Here is a 16,120-nt window from a genome sequence, read left to right on the forward strand (position 1 = left end):
AAAACAAAAACAACCCAATAACACACACACCCCATAGCATTGGCTGTCAATCCTGGTTAAAGAGGAACATTTTTGCCCTCACGCCTTTTAGGAAAAGTAGTGATTTTTAAAGAACAACAACTGCTTACCCCTTCTTAATAGAAATTTTGCATTTAATTAATGAAATAACTGGTTATACTACACCACAAGATCCTAAGGTAGTTCTGTTATGCTATCTTCAGGATTTGATCAATGGTAATTTCCTGAAGTACCTGTAAATCCACCCCCACCAAGCCTGAGAGTATATGTGTGTGTGTGTATATAATTAGTGTATAGTTATTATTGTAATTTGGATTGATTTAATTTGTTGTTAACTGGAAGATTGTTATTGAAAATGAATAAATTCTTTAACAACAACAAAAAGAGAGTATATGTGTGTAAATTAAAGCAGAGCTGATTTGGGATTCTAGCAGGAATCTGAGGCAAACTAGTCATGGAAGAGAAACCTGAGTGAGAAGCCTACAGAGTGGACATTTCCCATTGTCATCCGATCCCCAAGGACATGCTCTATGGGGAGTCAGCTTCAGGCACTAGGCCTGTTGGCAGACCAATTCTGCGTTACAAAGATGTCTGCTGGCAACATGAGCCCCCGCTGTATGTTTGTGCCTGGAGACAAACATCCAAATTGTGCATCCACAGCAATGACCAGAGGAGGAATGATAAGGAGTGTAGAAAGAAGAAACACCATGGTGCACCTGTAGCAGCAAAACCGGACGCCTTCATCTGCCCCAGCTGCAATCAAACATGTCTCCTCCGCATTGGTCTCTACAGTCAGAGCAGAAACTGTCCAACAGCTTGACCTCATCCTCAATGGCACACTTCTCCATTGTCTCCTGAGACAGACGGATGCCAACAAAAACTCAGGGAAACACTTCATGTGTCTGATGAAGTGAATTGTAGTCCATGGAAACTTATGCTTTAAGAAATGTGTTAGTCCTTAAAGGTAAAGGTAAAGGGACCCCTGACAGTTAAGTCCAGTACAAATGACTCTGGGGCTGCGGCGCTCATCTCACTTTACAGGCCGAGGGAGCCGGCATTTGTCCACTTCCGCAGACAGTTTTTCCGGGTCATGTGGCCAGCATCACTAAGCCGCTTCTGGCGAAACCAGAGCAGCGCATGGAAACGCATTTACCTTCCCGCCAGAGCAGTACCTGTTTATCTACTTGCACTGCGTGCTTTTGAACTGCTAGGTAGGCAGGAGCTGGGACCGAAACACAGGAGCTCACCCCGTCACGGGGATTCGAACCACCGACCTTCCGATCGGCAAGCCCAAGCAGCACAGGTGTCGGAAAACTCATTTTTTGCAGGAGACTAGCACAGCTATGAAAGGTGCAGTTGTCCCACTGATAGCCAAGTGGCATGAGAAAATATGGAATATCAAAGTCTTACTAAATTAACATGCTATAGAAGTGGAAGACTGACAAATTAACATCAGAAAAATAGCCTTATCCAAAGATGTTATTTGCAGTGGTTTGCATACACTGTTTTAGAATAATCAACTATCTGCTTAGTTCCCCCTCTTATAAACTTGTCTCTCTCCCACACCATCATTTCCAAAGTCCTTATGTATACCAGATCGTTAGTTATTTGTATGAATATCTGCATGGATCTGTTTCATATAGGTGTCATCATTTTAATTTTTCTAGCAATATATGAATGTATGATTGGACTCTAAGTATAATACACGGGTTTTTTAAATAAATAAATAAAGGAGGTTGTGAAGTTGCCGCTACTCTTGAGTAATTCAAACAGGGGTGGGGAACTGAGCCTGGCCAGTGAGCCAAATCCTAATCTCCACATACACCCAGGGGGCAAGTTTGACAGGTAGGCGAGACCACCCACCTGTCAATCACCCAACATCATCATGACATTGGGAAGCAACATCACCTTTGAAGTTCATTTCCAAGTGGTTTCCGTGGAAAATGGAAATGGAAAGCCTTCTGCTCTCTTTCCAACAGCTGTGCCAGAGGAGAGGAGAGCATGAGCTAGATGCTTGCTGCTGATTGGAACATTCCGTTCTACATTCTTAATGTATGCAGTGCCTGCCTGAGTAGACACAGGTGTAAGAATGCTCTTGTTCCCATTAAAGGTTATATGGGGCCAGGGACAGGAGAAGAGGCCATGTAAGACGGAGGCTTAGCCTTGCATCTCTGCCATGTGTGTAACCAACACACCCTTATGCAAACCACCCAAAGAAAATGGAACACATCTGTGCCAGCTTTTCATTAATACTTGCTTTGTTTTTTTGCTTCGTTTGGAAAGGATTAATCAACAATGGGCTCACTGCCCCTGCAGAATTCTGGCTGTGTGCAGTGACAGATCAGTTGTTTAAAGCAAAGAAAAAGTATAAGATAATAAAAGGGATTGGGGACTATGTGAATAAAAGAAAGATCAGGAGGGCTACCTCTTGTTAAGCTCATCTCAGGATCCTCCCTTGGAAACAATGCATTTAAGAGACCCAATGGCTGCAGATAGGTGACAATAGGCAGGATTACCGGTAACTGGAACTGTTGCTGTACCCATTTCATGTCTGAGCTGCATTTTCTTGTGTGGCGGTTTGGTTCAGACATGCAGGTGCCATTGCTTATGGAGCCAAAACAGCCGCACCCACACCCAAGACAAAAGCAGCAGCAGGCTTGGGGAAGCCACAATGTTTGCAGAATTGCAGGTGTATTCTGAGGCAAGTGGCAAGCATTACCGGATGACAAGTATTACTCAGTTCCATTCCAATCTGGTTCAGACCTGGCCACGAGACTGAGATGCCATTGATCACCCTTTGTAGAAAGTGGGACGGGGGAGTGTGAGGCTCTTGCTTCATGATCTCTCATTGGCTTTCGATATCATTGGCTATGATATCCTCCCGGACTGGCTCCAGGAAATGGGAATTGGAGGCAGTTTTACAGCAACCATGTGTTTCATGTAACCATTTAGTCTGTCTTAGTCATGCAGTTGTGCAATGGGTTGTTTTTACATAGGCTCCTCAAGTAGCGTGTGCTGAGGTTGCAAGTTTGTTTGTTTGTTTTTTTTGAGATTGTTACACTGCTACACTTGTGCAACTATTATAATTACTCTATATGTATACTAATGTTTTATGTTTAACAAACGGTGGGGTCAGTTAGATCACACATACCATTTGTGGACACTGATGTATGCTACATAGTGGGGTATTGTTGACTCCCATGACTTATGTATCACTACATTGTTTTACTGCAAAATGAACGTTATCAATAAAAGCATAGTTTTTTGTTTGTAAATGAGGTCATCCTCAGTACCTTCCACTAAGTATTTTATCTTTAGAGCTTCCTTGCGTACCCAAAACCAAACCGATAAGCGTCAATGTTTCTATCAACAAAGGGTTAAATACAAGATCCACTTTGTTCACATTAATCCTTGCATTGTTTATTTTTTTTTAAGTATGATGAGAAAAATAAACAGTAATATAATGGTTTCCTGAGCAATTATTGTTACTGAAAAGTTAAGCCACCAAACCAGAGGATAAAAATAATAAGCAAGTGATCTACTTGATTTTCCATAGCAATAATTTATCATCCAGCTTTAAAGTCATTATCCTGAAGGTCTGTCCCCTTTCAACTAAACCACCAAAGAGATAACTTTCTCGTGGGAAACACTTCTCCTTGGATATATATTATTTCCTTTCTTTCCTTTTGGCAGAAAATAAGAGGTTAAAGTTTAATTTTAAAAAAATGAAAACAAGAAAAAGATCGGTGTGTGTGTGTGTGTGTCTGTATCATAACTTCCTTTTAAAATCAAATCCATTCATTATGGTGTTTTTTTTTCACAATACACCACAAACAAAAGAAATGTTATTTCCTTAAAGATTACCGCCCACGCCATTAACATCTCACAAAAATGATAAATAATCAAGCTTAGTGAGAATAATTACAATCTTCCACTACAACATGAAATAAGATACAAAATATGCAAGCTAAGAAATGATTGAGTCCAATTCACTCCCAGCAGAGACCAGACAGGCACTCAGTGAAGGCCATTTTCCCCACAGAAAATTTAAGTAAGCTTAAGATTTTGTAGCTAATTTTAAATGGTTTATATCCTTTATATCTCTTTTGTGACCACTTACGAAATTATGGTGTTAAGCAATATACAGCAAATGGCAGAAATCAATCAAATCAATAAAATTGTCAATAAAGTACTGAACTTTATGCTTTGATCTGATCCTTCCTCCAAGGAACTCAATGAACGGATGCACCAAATGCAAAGGAAACCTCTTTTCCCACCCACATGCCTTCCAATATTATGGCCTGGTTTGCATGGCACAGTGAGTCAATTTGTGTGTGAATGTGCAGGATTCCAGAGAGGAGCTCACAGTACTTTGCTCCTCCCCTGCTCTTCTTGGCTGCTGAATGAAGCTAAGCCAAGATTTGGTCTAGTGTGTCATCCACACCAGGACCCCAGATTAACTTTCTCCTCCTAACTTTCTCCTCCTATCAGCTAAGGTCAAGAACAAACTTTGGCCAAAGCTTATGGTTAGCAAGGAGATAGCCTAATCATGTGTCACAATGCAGATATTGAGTTGATGGCTTGGGTATGGATGGTGCTAATTGGTTCCAACCAAACCTGTGGTTTTGAATCTGCAAAAAAGGGGGTCTGTACAAGACTGGCATAAGAAACCAATCTTTTCGTAAGATAATGGCCCTAGCCATCCAAGCTAAGTACCCCCATTTGCATGACTGAACAGGTGGCCATGTTATCATGGAGACAACGGAGGGATGGTGTTATACAGGAGGGGGAAAACATTTTCCCTACCCCCTCACCTGGCTGGAGGTGACATCATATTGTAAGGAAGAGAACAGCAAAGGCCAGTTGGCATTTTTAATGTCGACTGGAAGCTAGAAAAACAGAGAGGCTTCTTGCTTTCTGCTGAATCCAAAGCTATGGCACTGGGGACCCCTCACCCCATCCCTAGAACCTTAACAGGGAAGCAAGATCTGTTGGAGCGTTGATGTAATAGCCATTCCATCCTATGCTCAGGTTGTATATATGTGTAAATACAACCATGTATCCTAAAGACACTACAATCTCTATTGACCTGCATTCCAAACCCTGGATGAGCTCCAGGAACCCCCGGAATCTCTCGCCGCTCAAAGATTGGGGCATGCACAGTAATACGCATAGATGCAAATGTAGCCTGACTATGCAAGAGGGAAAAGCAAACACTGACTGTCAAGAGGATTTTCTGGGCTCGGGACACTACATGTGGCCTGGGCCCTTGTAATGGATCTGCCCTTAGGCAGGGTATGGTCAGAAACCCCAGTGTGTGAAGAGTTAAGATTCTGTCTGTTTGAGTGGCAGTTCGCTCGCAGGAGGCGGGACTTTTGCCCTTTAAAAGGAGGGAGCGGCAGTTGGTCAGGAGGGAGAAAGAGAGAGTGAGTGGTGACTGAGGGAGAGAGGGTTAGAGACCAGGATAGTGGTGGGTAGGTTAGGCTAGGTCAAAGGTTTAGTATGTTATACTGAATAGAAAACCTTTTTATGCTGTTATGAAACTACGTTTAAACTTTTGATTCTCTGAAACCGTTATGCTCTATAAAGAAAATAAAGACTAGTTTTGTTGCTATAAGTCAGTCGTCGTCGATTCTTGGGTCCAGCGGGTTATAACTGCTCATGAAGGGGTGAAGCCAGGGAAGAGTCCGAACTGTCCTGCGGGGTGTTAGTTTGTGTCTTAGGGGTTTCACTCAGGAGGGGCTAGCGGGCTGAAACATTGTGTATGCCACTGAGTTGCTAAAAGGGTTTAGCAGACTGCTACAGTGAGGGATCTAGAGAGAGAGACCCCGGGGCTGTAGGCAAAAAGGTGTTTAACCCCTGAAGCCCAGAGCAAGGACTATAAACGGCCGCGGCAGCTGGACAAAGACACTCCGGTTACTAAGATACTCCCGTTTTGTATCTACCAGGGAGTTTACTTCATTGACGGACCTCCGAGGGACAGGTGGGGGGGGCTAATTAGTCTGACCCGGAACACCTGAGCAATAAAAATAAATAAATAAATAAACTTAGTAACAGGGGAGGGGAGTGTAAAAGGGAGGTTCGTTCTACCCCACCTGCAGCCTGTACTGCTGTGTATGTCATAGTAATACTAAAACAAATGCCTCTGGCCTGATTAAGATGGTGCACAGCTAGCGTCTCACTTCATGTGAAGTGAAATAAATAAAAAGTGAGAAGGATGCCCCTGCTGGTCTCCACATTTTAGGCCGCAGAAGCTGCAACCTTATACATGCTTACCTGGGAATAGGGAAGGTAGTTCAAGCATCATATTGGCCCACAGCCCACTTTTCTCTAGTCTTTGCAAAGCAGTTTTGCTTGCATTTTGTTTCTGTGAATTTCTCCAATACTGGGCGTTTTTCCTTTTACAAGTTTTTGAATTCAACAGCCTTTGTTCCCATAGGACAGACATAGGCAAACTCGGCCCTCCAGATGTTTTGGGACTACAGCTCCCATCATCCCTGACCATTGGTCCTGTTAGCTAGGGATCATGGGAGTTGTAGTCCCAAAACATCTGGAGGGCCAAGTTTGCCTATGCCTGCCATAGGATTTGGCGTCAGCTACAATCCTTGATCTTAACTGTGTATTCAATTTAACTTCTTTTATTCACTGCTGAGATGATTATGTTAGCCATTAACCACTGTTAATGCATATTGGCTTATTGTTAATCCTTCTCTCAATTTTTGGCCCTGTGACGCAAGCAGAAAGCAGAGTCATTGTCTTTCATCTTAATGTGAGCCTATGTTATTTATTAATGTAGGAAAAAAATGAGCTTTACTTGTACCTCTGGTTACGAACTTAATTCGTTCCAGAGGTCCGTTCTTAACCTGAGGTACCACTTTAGCTAATGGGGCCTCCCGCTACCGCCAGCATGCTTTGTGTTCTCATCCTGGAGCAAAGTTCTTAACCCAAGGTACTTCTGGGTTAGCGGAGTCTGTAACCCGAGGTGTTTGTAACCTGAGGTACCATTTTATTTTGTGAGTGTTAAAATATGAGCTGGATGCGTATATTTTTCTAATAACATTATTACAAATTTATAACATTGTAATAAACAGTAAATTTTTCAATCAGCCTGTTTATGTTTATTAATTTTCCTTATTAATCCATGCAAAAATACCCAATACTGTACTGTGGATTGTTGTTTTTTGTTGTTGTTTTTCTGGACGGAGCATCTGGGTTGGGGAAGCGGGGGAACCATAAACATACAGTGCCCTAACAAAATAGAAAATTCTTTTCAGTAGCACCTTAGAGACCAACTGTATTTGTTCTGAAATCTGTCCAAAATCTGTCCAGATTACAGTGCCCTGAAATCTGTCCAAAAATCCAAAGCAACAATCAATGAAATGGGCAGTCATTTGCTTGACAATGTAAATTGTGTAGATGGCAAGAAAAAAGTCACCAAGAAGAGTAACTCCAGGCAGGGAATTAAGGTGCATCATCCCCTCAACCTCACTTCCAACAGACAGTAACCCTGAAGCAAGATGCATAATTCAATTACCAAGGTAAAGGGATGTGGGTGGTGCTGTGGTCTAAACCACTGAGCCTCTTGGGCTTGCCAATCAGAAGGTCGGTGGCTCAAATCCCTGCGACTGAGTGAACTCCCATTGCTCTCTCCCAGCTCCTGCCAACATAGCAGTTCGAAAGCACGTCAGTGCAAGTAGATATATAGGTACTGCTCCGACGGGAAGGTAAACGGTGTTTCCATGCACTCTGGTTTCCGTCACAGTGTTCCATTGCACCAGAAGTGGTTTAAACATGCTGGCCACATGACCCGGAAAGCTGTCTGTGGACAAACGCCGGCTCCCTCAGCCTGAAAGCGAGATGAGCGCCGCAACCCCAGAGTCGCCTTTGACTGGACTAAACCGTCCAGGGGTCCTTTACCTTTAAAGGTAAAGGTAAAGGGACCCCTGACCATTAGGTCCAGTCGTGTCCGACTCTGGGGTTGTGGCGCTCATCTCACGTTATTGGCCAAGGGAGCCGGCGTACAGCTTCCGGGTCATGTGGCCAGCATGACTAAGCCACTTCTGGCAAACCAGAGCAGCGCACATAAACGCCGTTTACCTTCCCACCGCAGCAGTACCTATTTATCTACTTGCATTTTGACGTGCTTTCGAACTGCTAGGTTGGCAGGAGCTGGGACCGAGCAACGGGAGCTCACCCCATCGCGGGGATTAGAACCACCGACCTTCTGATCAGCAAGCCCTAGGCCCTCCTTTGTTGTTGTTGTTGTTGTTGTTGTTCAGTCGTTCAGTCGTGTCCGACTCTTCGTGACCCCATGGACCAGGGCATGCCAGGCACACCTATCCTTCACTGCCTCTCGCAGTTTGGCCCTCCTTTACCTTTACCTTACTTCAATTAGCAACTACCAGCTCAATGAGATTTCAGCCAATTCTGAAAGTGTAATAAAAAATTGTAAACAATAACATTACTTATGTAGAGCTAAAGAGAACTGGAGCAAACTGGTACAGCTAATGTGACTACCAAGTATCGCTGGGAGTCCCACTGAACTCAATGAAGCTTATTCCGGATAGACAAAAGCAACCCAAAATGCTTACTTTCCAGTCCCTCTAGATATCTGCACCATGTACCATAGGATTACAAAATGTTATCTAAGGACACAACATCTGCTTCTCCAGGAAACAATCCCTTGCTGGGATGTGCAGCAACGGCGCCATTGTACAACTTTGTTGTTTTGCCAATTTTACATCTCAGCCACAGGTCACTTTGCAAAACGCAGACCAAAGTCAAGTCATTTTATTGTCCCTCCCTCCCTAATGCTCTTTTGATTGCAGGATCGCTACTACCAGTACTGCTACATTTTTTGGGAGAGGATATGCCTTTGCTGTGTAGTGAGACAAACAGTAGGTTTTTCCAACTGTTATAAAAAAAATCTGACGTCTCAAATATAAAATAAATGTCCGTAAGTGCACAAGGTAAATACACAAACATAAGTACCGGTACATAAACCACAAGTCTGAAAGAGTACAGAGAGCAATCCTGAAGCCATCTTGACCTTTAATGACCCCCCTTATTTCCTGTGCAGAAGGAAATATATTGGAGGAACCTTTTCCAATCATTCTTTTCACTTACAAATCCTGTCTTAAGGGCATATTTTGTGTATGAATAGGGTATGTCTGTGGCCTGGCCAGGTAATGCAATCAGTGACCATTATCAGGTATCTTGTCAGACAGGGGACAAGCCACACTCTCCAATTTCTGTTTCCGCCTCTTTCTGTGACACGTATATTATGCCTTTTGGGTGGTCTTTGGCTAAGGAGTTGGGCAATTTCAAAATGTCTTTGAAGGTTCTGGCGCACCTTTGCTCTGGGTCCTCACCTCCTTGCAAGGTGTGGTGGGACTCTGTTGCAACAGAAAAATAAAGATCTTCCTTGCTTTCACTCAATTTTCTCTGATCGACATAGTTGGGAACTGAATCCTTTGATGGAGAGTCGGGCTGTAAAAGCCAACCCCATTTTTTTCTATAACACTATTATTGTTCTGGGTTCCCCGTATCTAGGAAGCAATGTTCTACTTCAAGACTTTCTTTGATTAATTTTTTTTTTAGTAGACTTATATTCTGTTATAGTAGACTGGCTCATGTCGAGTTGGCCAACATGAAAACATTCCTTTCTCCAAAAATGTATTAATAGTAGAAGCACTAGTAGCAGAAGCAGTTATTTTTATGCTATCTTTGTAGATAAAATTAAGGTAGGAGGAAATGACAGCCCAACAACCTGGTCAAGTTCACAACCTAAATTCAGCAGAAAGGGAAACAGATGGAAAGGAAGCCAGAGAACCAGGAACATATAGCTCCATTTCAAATGAGGACTGAGGTGTAAAGGGTTAAGAAAGGAGGGGAGTGGGGGGGGGACGGGACCCTGAACGGGCCAAGAAAAAGCACAGGCTCCTATAGAACACATTTACTGCTTACTTGACACGGAAACCAAGGTGGAAGCCTGAACTCAACCATTTCTATGCTTTTTTATTCAGCGTGACTTCCTCCGTGTAAAGCACTTCAACTCTTTTATTAAACCAAACTTTGAATCCAGAATCAAGCATAATGTTAGTAAGCACACTTAATACACACGGGGGTTTGGGGGGGGGACACATTTCAGCAGAGAACAGAGAAAGAGAGAGAGTTGAGGAAACAAATAACGCTGCTCCCTAATCTGTTTTCAGAAATGAAGCAAGACAGGAGGTTTGAAAACTCAGCAGTAAAGCAAAGAGTGAGGCAAAACAGCTTAAGGCTTAGGCTGTTGACTTTGTTCTATTATTTATTTAGTAACAAGAGAAAATAACTCTTTGGATATTTTCCATTGTCTCATGACTGCAGCAATGCACAATCAATTTAAAAAAAAAAAGTATGAAGCCTGCTTTTTTCTTAATTTTCCCACACACGCCATGTGCAGAGCCAAAGTTGCAAAATATGCAGCTAAAACAAGGAGTTTCCCAGGACATGCCCATACCGTACATTTAAAGCTCATTCGACTCACCTTTAAAGTCCAGGACTTCCCCTCCCCCCCAAAAAATGGGAACCATAGTTTGTAAAGAATGTTATGAGGGGGAACTACAACTCCATGGATTTATCCCAATCACTTTTAAAAACAGATTTGCCACATTTATCACACGTACAAATGAAAAAGGGCTTTTGCACTTGTTTGAAATAAACTGTAGCAATGGAAACGGATTTTACGAAGACTGGTGCTACCTGTAATCAAGGCATAACTTTTAGAGCACGCCTTAATCCTGCCGCGTTTCATTAAGTTTTCTTGTTGTCCTAGTAATTTGCCAGCATTAAAGGAAACGTTCCTTCATCAGCTCTGCAGGGAACAGGCATGGAAAGCTGTGAGCAGAAGGTGGCCACTCCAGTCTGCTTGTTAATACAATCAAATCACTGTACTCAAAAGCCTCCATGCAAAACTCACTCGAACCAGTTCCTCCTGAGCAATGAATTCATCACTAGGCCACTTTTGTTTTGTTTTTTAAGGTAGTAAGTGTAATCTGGCGGCATCATTGAGAGAAATGAGAGCAAGTCTAGAGGGGTCCATAAATCCTGACGCAGGACCAAACCAATGGCAGCATAAAATAAAGATGTTTCTCCAAGGCTGAAAGTCTTAAGAAGTTTCTGCAGGCTTCCATCTATACCCAAATTTCACTGTAAATAAGTAAATTGTTGACGATAAGGCTTGGATCATTTAAAAAAAAAATAAGAGAAGGAAGTTCATGGAAGGAAAGTTTTGCATCCCATCTTCACCCTGCAGGCGTGGGGGGGGTCTACTGAAAATTTAGTGGGGGTCTACTGGAAATTGGCCGAAATACCCACCTAACGAAAATTTGCTTTCCTGCGGACCAAGAGCAGAAGAAATCTATATTCAAGGAGCCATAGCTCAGTTGTAGAGCATCAAATTTAATCTGCTATGAATGCAGAGGTTAAATTGCTAGCATCTCCAGGTACGTCTGGAAACGCAATCCCTCCCTGTCTGAAACCCTGCCAGTCAGTGTAGACAATACTGAGCTAGACCGACCAATGGCCTGACTTGGTGTAAGGCGGCTTCCTAAGTTCATTTCAAGAAAAAGAATTATTGGTGCATTTGCACAAGTTCATCCTGTCCAATGTCCCATATCCAGCGGTGGCACTCTCCCCAATATACAACGAAAAGAATGGGAGGATGGGAATGAGAACAAGTACAGGAAGATTGCTGCCCCCCCCCCCGTCCAAGACCCATAGCATAGATGACAAATTCCATCACATCCATACCACCCACCACCCTGCCTATGGATGCAGCCAGTGGGGTTCAGGGGGCGCAGCTGGCCACCAAATCAAATAAATAAATAAAAATGCTTAACTAACTGACCAATTATGCCACAGATAACTCGGTTCTGGCCCTCAAGCATAAAGCCTGCCCCCCTCCCCTGGAATAAATCCTGGCTAGGCCCCTGGCTCTGCCCATAATTTATCTGCAGATTTCCTGGAAAAGCTTATGACAATTCACACAAATAATGCAATAAAATCCATAAAGATGTAAATCCCGAACCTTTAAAAATCAAGCATCCATCCAAGAAAACTACTGTGGCTAATTCCCTTTCCAGAGATGAGTTTTTCTACTGCAGGGCAGCTTTTATATGACCCTTCTCCACAAAAGCACTGATACTGGCAATATGTGACAAGAGAATACAGGTTTTCATTGGTGGTTGAACCTGGGTCCTTATCCATTCAGAGCATGTGCTCTCACCCTGAATCATGACCCCCTTCTCAAGATGAACCTCCCCACAAAGGTGGCCCAACCAGTAGAAGAGAAAATATTGATGTATATGCATATATGTAAATGTGGGGACAAGGAAAGTTGCACCAACCTTCTATCCCAGCCTTTGCCATCCATATGCCTTCCAGATGTTTTGAACTGCAACTTCCATCAGTCCCAACCCGCTGCACTGCCTGGGGCTGCTGGGAGTTGTATTTCAAAACATCCAGAGAGACCCAGGTGGGCAAAAGTTGTTCTGCACAACTCTGCGGAGATGCAAAAGCCTTTGCATATGATTACCTACAGCCTAGTCTGGCATAGTGGGGGGGGGTGCTTGCTTCAGATCTGGGTGGAAGAGCATTTGGATAACCCCTTCTCAGTGTATTTCCTCACTGCACTGCATCCCTTCCTCTCCTGCTGCTTCCTGCTTTTGAAGTTTGCTCTGGCAAAACGAATGATTTGAAGGGGTGGGAGAGGGGCGGCCAGTGGGGGGGGCATTAGCAAGGCACAAATTCTTGCTTGTAAACAAGCAATGCTTCCAATTGCCATACTTACTAGTTTTAGCTTGTTTCAGTCTTTGGGGTGCACTGAGATCAATGGGGCTTACACCCAAAAGAGCAGGCAAAGGATATGAAGGCATACTAGGCAGCTGGGAAAATGTACATCCTTTTAAAACCATGTGCCTGAGTCGAACAGCTGGTTGCCTACATTGACTAGGGTCATTAATTTGCACCTTAGAGACCTCCTTCCAGGGCAGTAGAGTAGGAGATGCTGAAGATGCTGCACTGCTGCCTTTGTCCGCTCTCTTTCCTCACCTGCTTTAGCAAGCAAAATACCTAGTTTTAGCCCCCCAGGAGGAGGCAGGGACCAAAGGAGGTGCAGCAGCTGTCTCAGATACAAGCACAAGTTCTCCAGTGAGACATGGCAACCCACTGAACTGGTAAATATGTTGACAGATCTTCCCTATAAGCCTTTGCTCAAAATTCACATGGACCAAATGTTCTTTCCACGAATTGAAAGAATGGGAAATGTCCAGTTTCCCCTTTAAAAACACAAAAAACTCCTGAATTTGTGTTTTATAGGGGCATGGCAAGTGTGTTAATAACTATCTAATTCCTCAGCACACTTACGTACCTGGGGAGCTTCACTGAATGCAGTGGGACTTACTTCTGAGTAAGCCAGTACAGGATTGCACTGCACAATAGGCAATGTAGTTTTAGCACTCCGCCTATGGGTCTAAAAGCACACCACCACATTCTTGTGTTCTCTATTAATTAATCCAAACAGACAGCCACTCCCAGTTCCATCTTCCATGTCTCTAATGCACATTAGAATCCTCAGTTTAATGAGCAACTGGGAAGCCAGAATCAGGGACTCCCTGTTCCCAGATACTCCCTGTTCCCAGATTAATCAGCAGGAGCCATAGCTGTCAACTTCTCCCTTTTCTTGAGTTGACAGCTACGGCAGGAGATGCAATTATGTGATCCTATATATGTGGTGCACACCCTGTATTGTATTTAAGAACCAGATAGAAGTTCTGTTCTCGTAAAAGCTTATCAGATGCACTGAGCATCAAGCAACACCCAAAACACCTGCTCTTCTATTCCCAAACTTGGGTCTCCAGCTGCTTTTGGACCACAATCCCAATCCTCTTGCTAGCTCGGGATGATGGGAGTTGTAGTCCAAAAACAGTTTGAGGACCATGTTTGGGAAACACTGCTGTACCCAAAAGCTCTTGGGGGTGATGGTGGGAAGTAACCCTTTTTACAATTAAGTTTATGGCAGGGCATCCTCCATCCAGATGTTGCTGGACTACAACTCCCATCAGTACTCAGATACAGCTAGAGAAGATGGGAGTTGTTGTTCCACACCTTCTGGAAGGTACTATGATGGCTTCTGCTGGTTTGTGGGATGAGAAAAGGCATGTTTGGGCTAAAATTTGGGGAGCTGAGGGATTTGTGGGTATAGCTTAACCAAGCCAAGCTGCCGTTTCCTTGAGCTTCAGCCCATGCTGCGAGTCACAATTTACTTTCTCGCCACTTTAGAGCTTCCTAAGAACACCTTTGCTCCACAACTCTCTCTGGAATCCTGGTTAGCAATTATTGTTTAACAGTGGGAGAGTGGAAGAGAGTCTATATTTTGCCTTGAGTAAAAGCTGAAGAGCCAGCAAGCATCATACACTCCTCCACCCACTGACTCACTCCAGTAAAAACTGGGCGAAACAAGCAAAGATCTCTTTAATCCTTTCCTCCCCAGTTCATCCATTGTGCCTCCATTGTGAGACACAGGCAAAGAGGCTAAAGAAGAATCTACCCCACCAATGCGAATGGGGGGGGGATTCTGTTGTTATTCATTCCTTACATGCCTAGATCAAGGGGTGTGTGTGTGTGCTTTGGCTCTCCAGATGTTGCTGAACTATAACTCCCAGCAGCCCCAGCAAGCACAACCAATGGATAGGGATGTTTGTAGTTCAGCAACATCTGGAGGGCCAAAGGTTCCCCACACTTGGCTTCGGTCTTGGCTCACACATAGAAGCATCAGCAGCTGTTTAATGGGAGAGGGATGCTAGGACATGGGGAAACTTGAAATGAATCAGAATAAATGCTCAACAAAGACCTGGCATAATCTAACCTCGGGCAACCTTTGTGCAATGAACTCCGGAGGAATGCTCAATAAGCTAGTCACCTGGAGCAGTCCTCAGGCACCGGTTCTTAAAAGTTAGGCAGCAGGAATGCCAACTTGAATAAAATACTGGGGGGGGGGGTGTCAGGTAGGCCCTGCCCTGCATAATCAAACACATGACATGGCACACACTATTTGAATGGCAGTGCCCATCAATTTTGGAAGCCCCGGACCCCTCAAATATTTTATGGGGGGGGCAAAGGGACAAGAAGTTAGCTCCTATGTTAGGCAGTAAGCTCTTATATGAACGACCAGCTGGATAATTGGAGCAAACGCTTCCAACTCTTAAATAAATGATGCTTAAGTTACATATCACCGCTATTGCTCCACGTCCTGCCATTCCAGCCCTCACGAACACAAAACAGGTGTGTGCCTTTCCTTCCTAGGAAACCCAGCCAGATGGGCAGGGTATAAATAAATTATTAATTATTATTATTGTTATTATTATTATTACAATGTTGCCTGCTGAAAGGTTGCACCAGCTGAATTTCTGCCTGGCATGTGCTACCGCATGGCCTGGGTAAGGTAGCTCAGCTGGTTAGAGCATGGTGCTGCTCATAACACCAAGGCTGCAGGTTCAATCCATGGGGGGGGGGGTGCAGCTGCAGAGTCCAGAGGGTTGGACTAGATGATCCTCAGGGTCCCTCTTCCGAACTCTACAGTTCTAGGATTCTATGGCAAGCAACCCTTTAGGCAATATACATATACAATATACATATAGACGCGCACGCCCCATGCACCCACGCTCACCTGCGGCCGTCTTGTGCCGCGCGGGCGGGCGCGCTCTCTCCCGCCGCCGTGGTTCCTCCGGGCGGCGCGGCCGCCTTGCGCTGTGCCGGTCCGGTCTGTGCGGGGGACGAGGGCGGGGAGGAAGGAGCGCCTCGGGGGTCACCTAGAGCATGAGAGGCGGCTCCTCCTCTGAGCCTGCAGCTCCGGCTGCTGCCGCCGGCTCGTCTGTGTGGCGGAATCAAGGTCGGCAGGGAAGTTAGCCCTCCGCCCAGGCCTGGCCCCCTCGCGCCCTGCCGGGAATCGGATTACACGGCCGGCCTCCCTCCCCGGGATTTATTTGGGGCCCTCGGCACCGCGGAGATTTAGCAGGAGAGCAGCCGGGGGCGGGAGCAAGCGGCTGCTTAATCCAAGCCG

The 16,120-nt window shown here is 44.5% G+C and overlaps 1 protein-coding gene across 1 annotated transcript in view; it reads right to left on the reverse strand.

Annotated features, from left to right (window-relative positions):
* Positions 1 to 15,795, reverse strand: part of SLC16A12 (solute carrier family 16 member 12) — a 43,338-nt gene extending 27,543 nt beyond the window's left edge. Inside the window, exon 1 of the mRNA XM_033149228.1 lies at positions 15,728 to 15,795. The gene's annotated coding sequence lies outside the window, so the exon portion shown is untranslated. The remainder of the gene's footprint in view (positions 1 to 15,727) is intronic.
* Between the last annotated feature and the right edge of the window lie 325 nt (positions 15,796 to 16,120).

The sequence above is a fragment of the Lacerta agilis genome, chromosome 5 (assembly GCF_009819535.1).
Source record: "Lacerta agilis isolate rLacAgi1 chromosome 5, rLacAgi1.pri, whole genome shotgun sequence".
Classification (NCBI taxonomy): Eukaryota; Metazoa; Chordata; class Lepidosauria; order Squamata; family Lacertidae; genus Lacerta; species Lacerta agilis.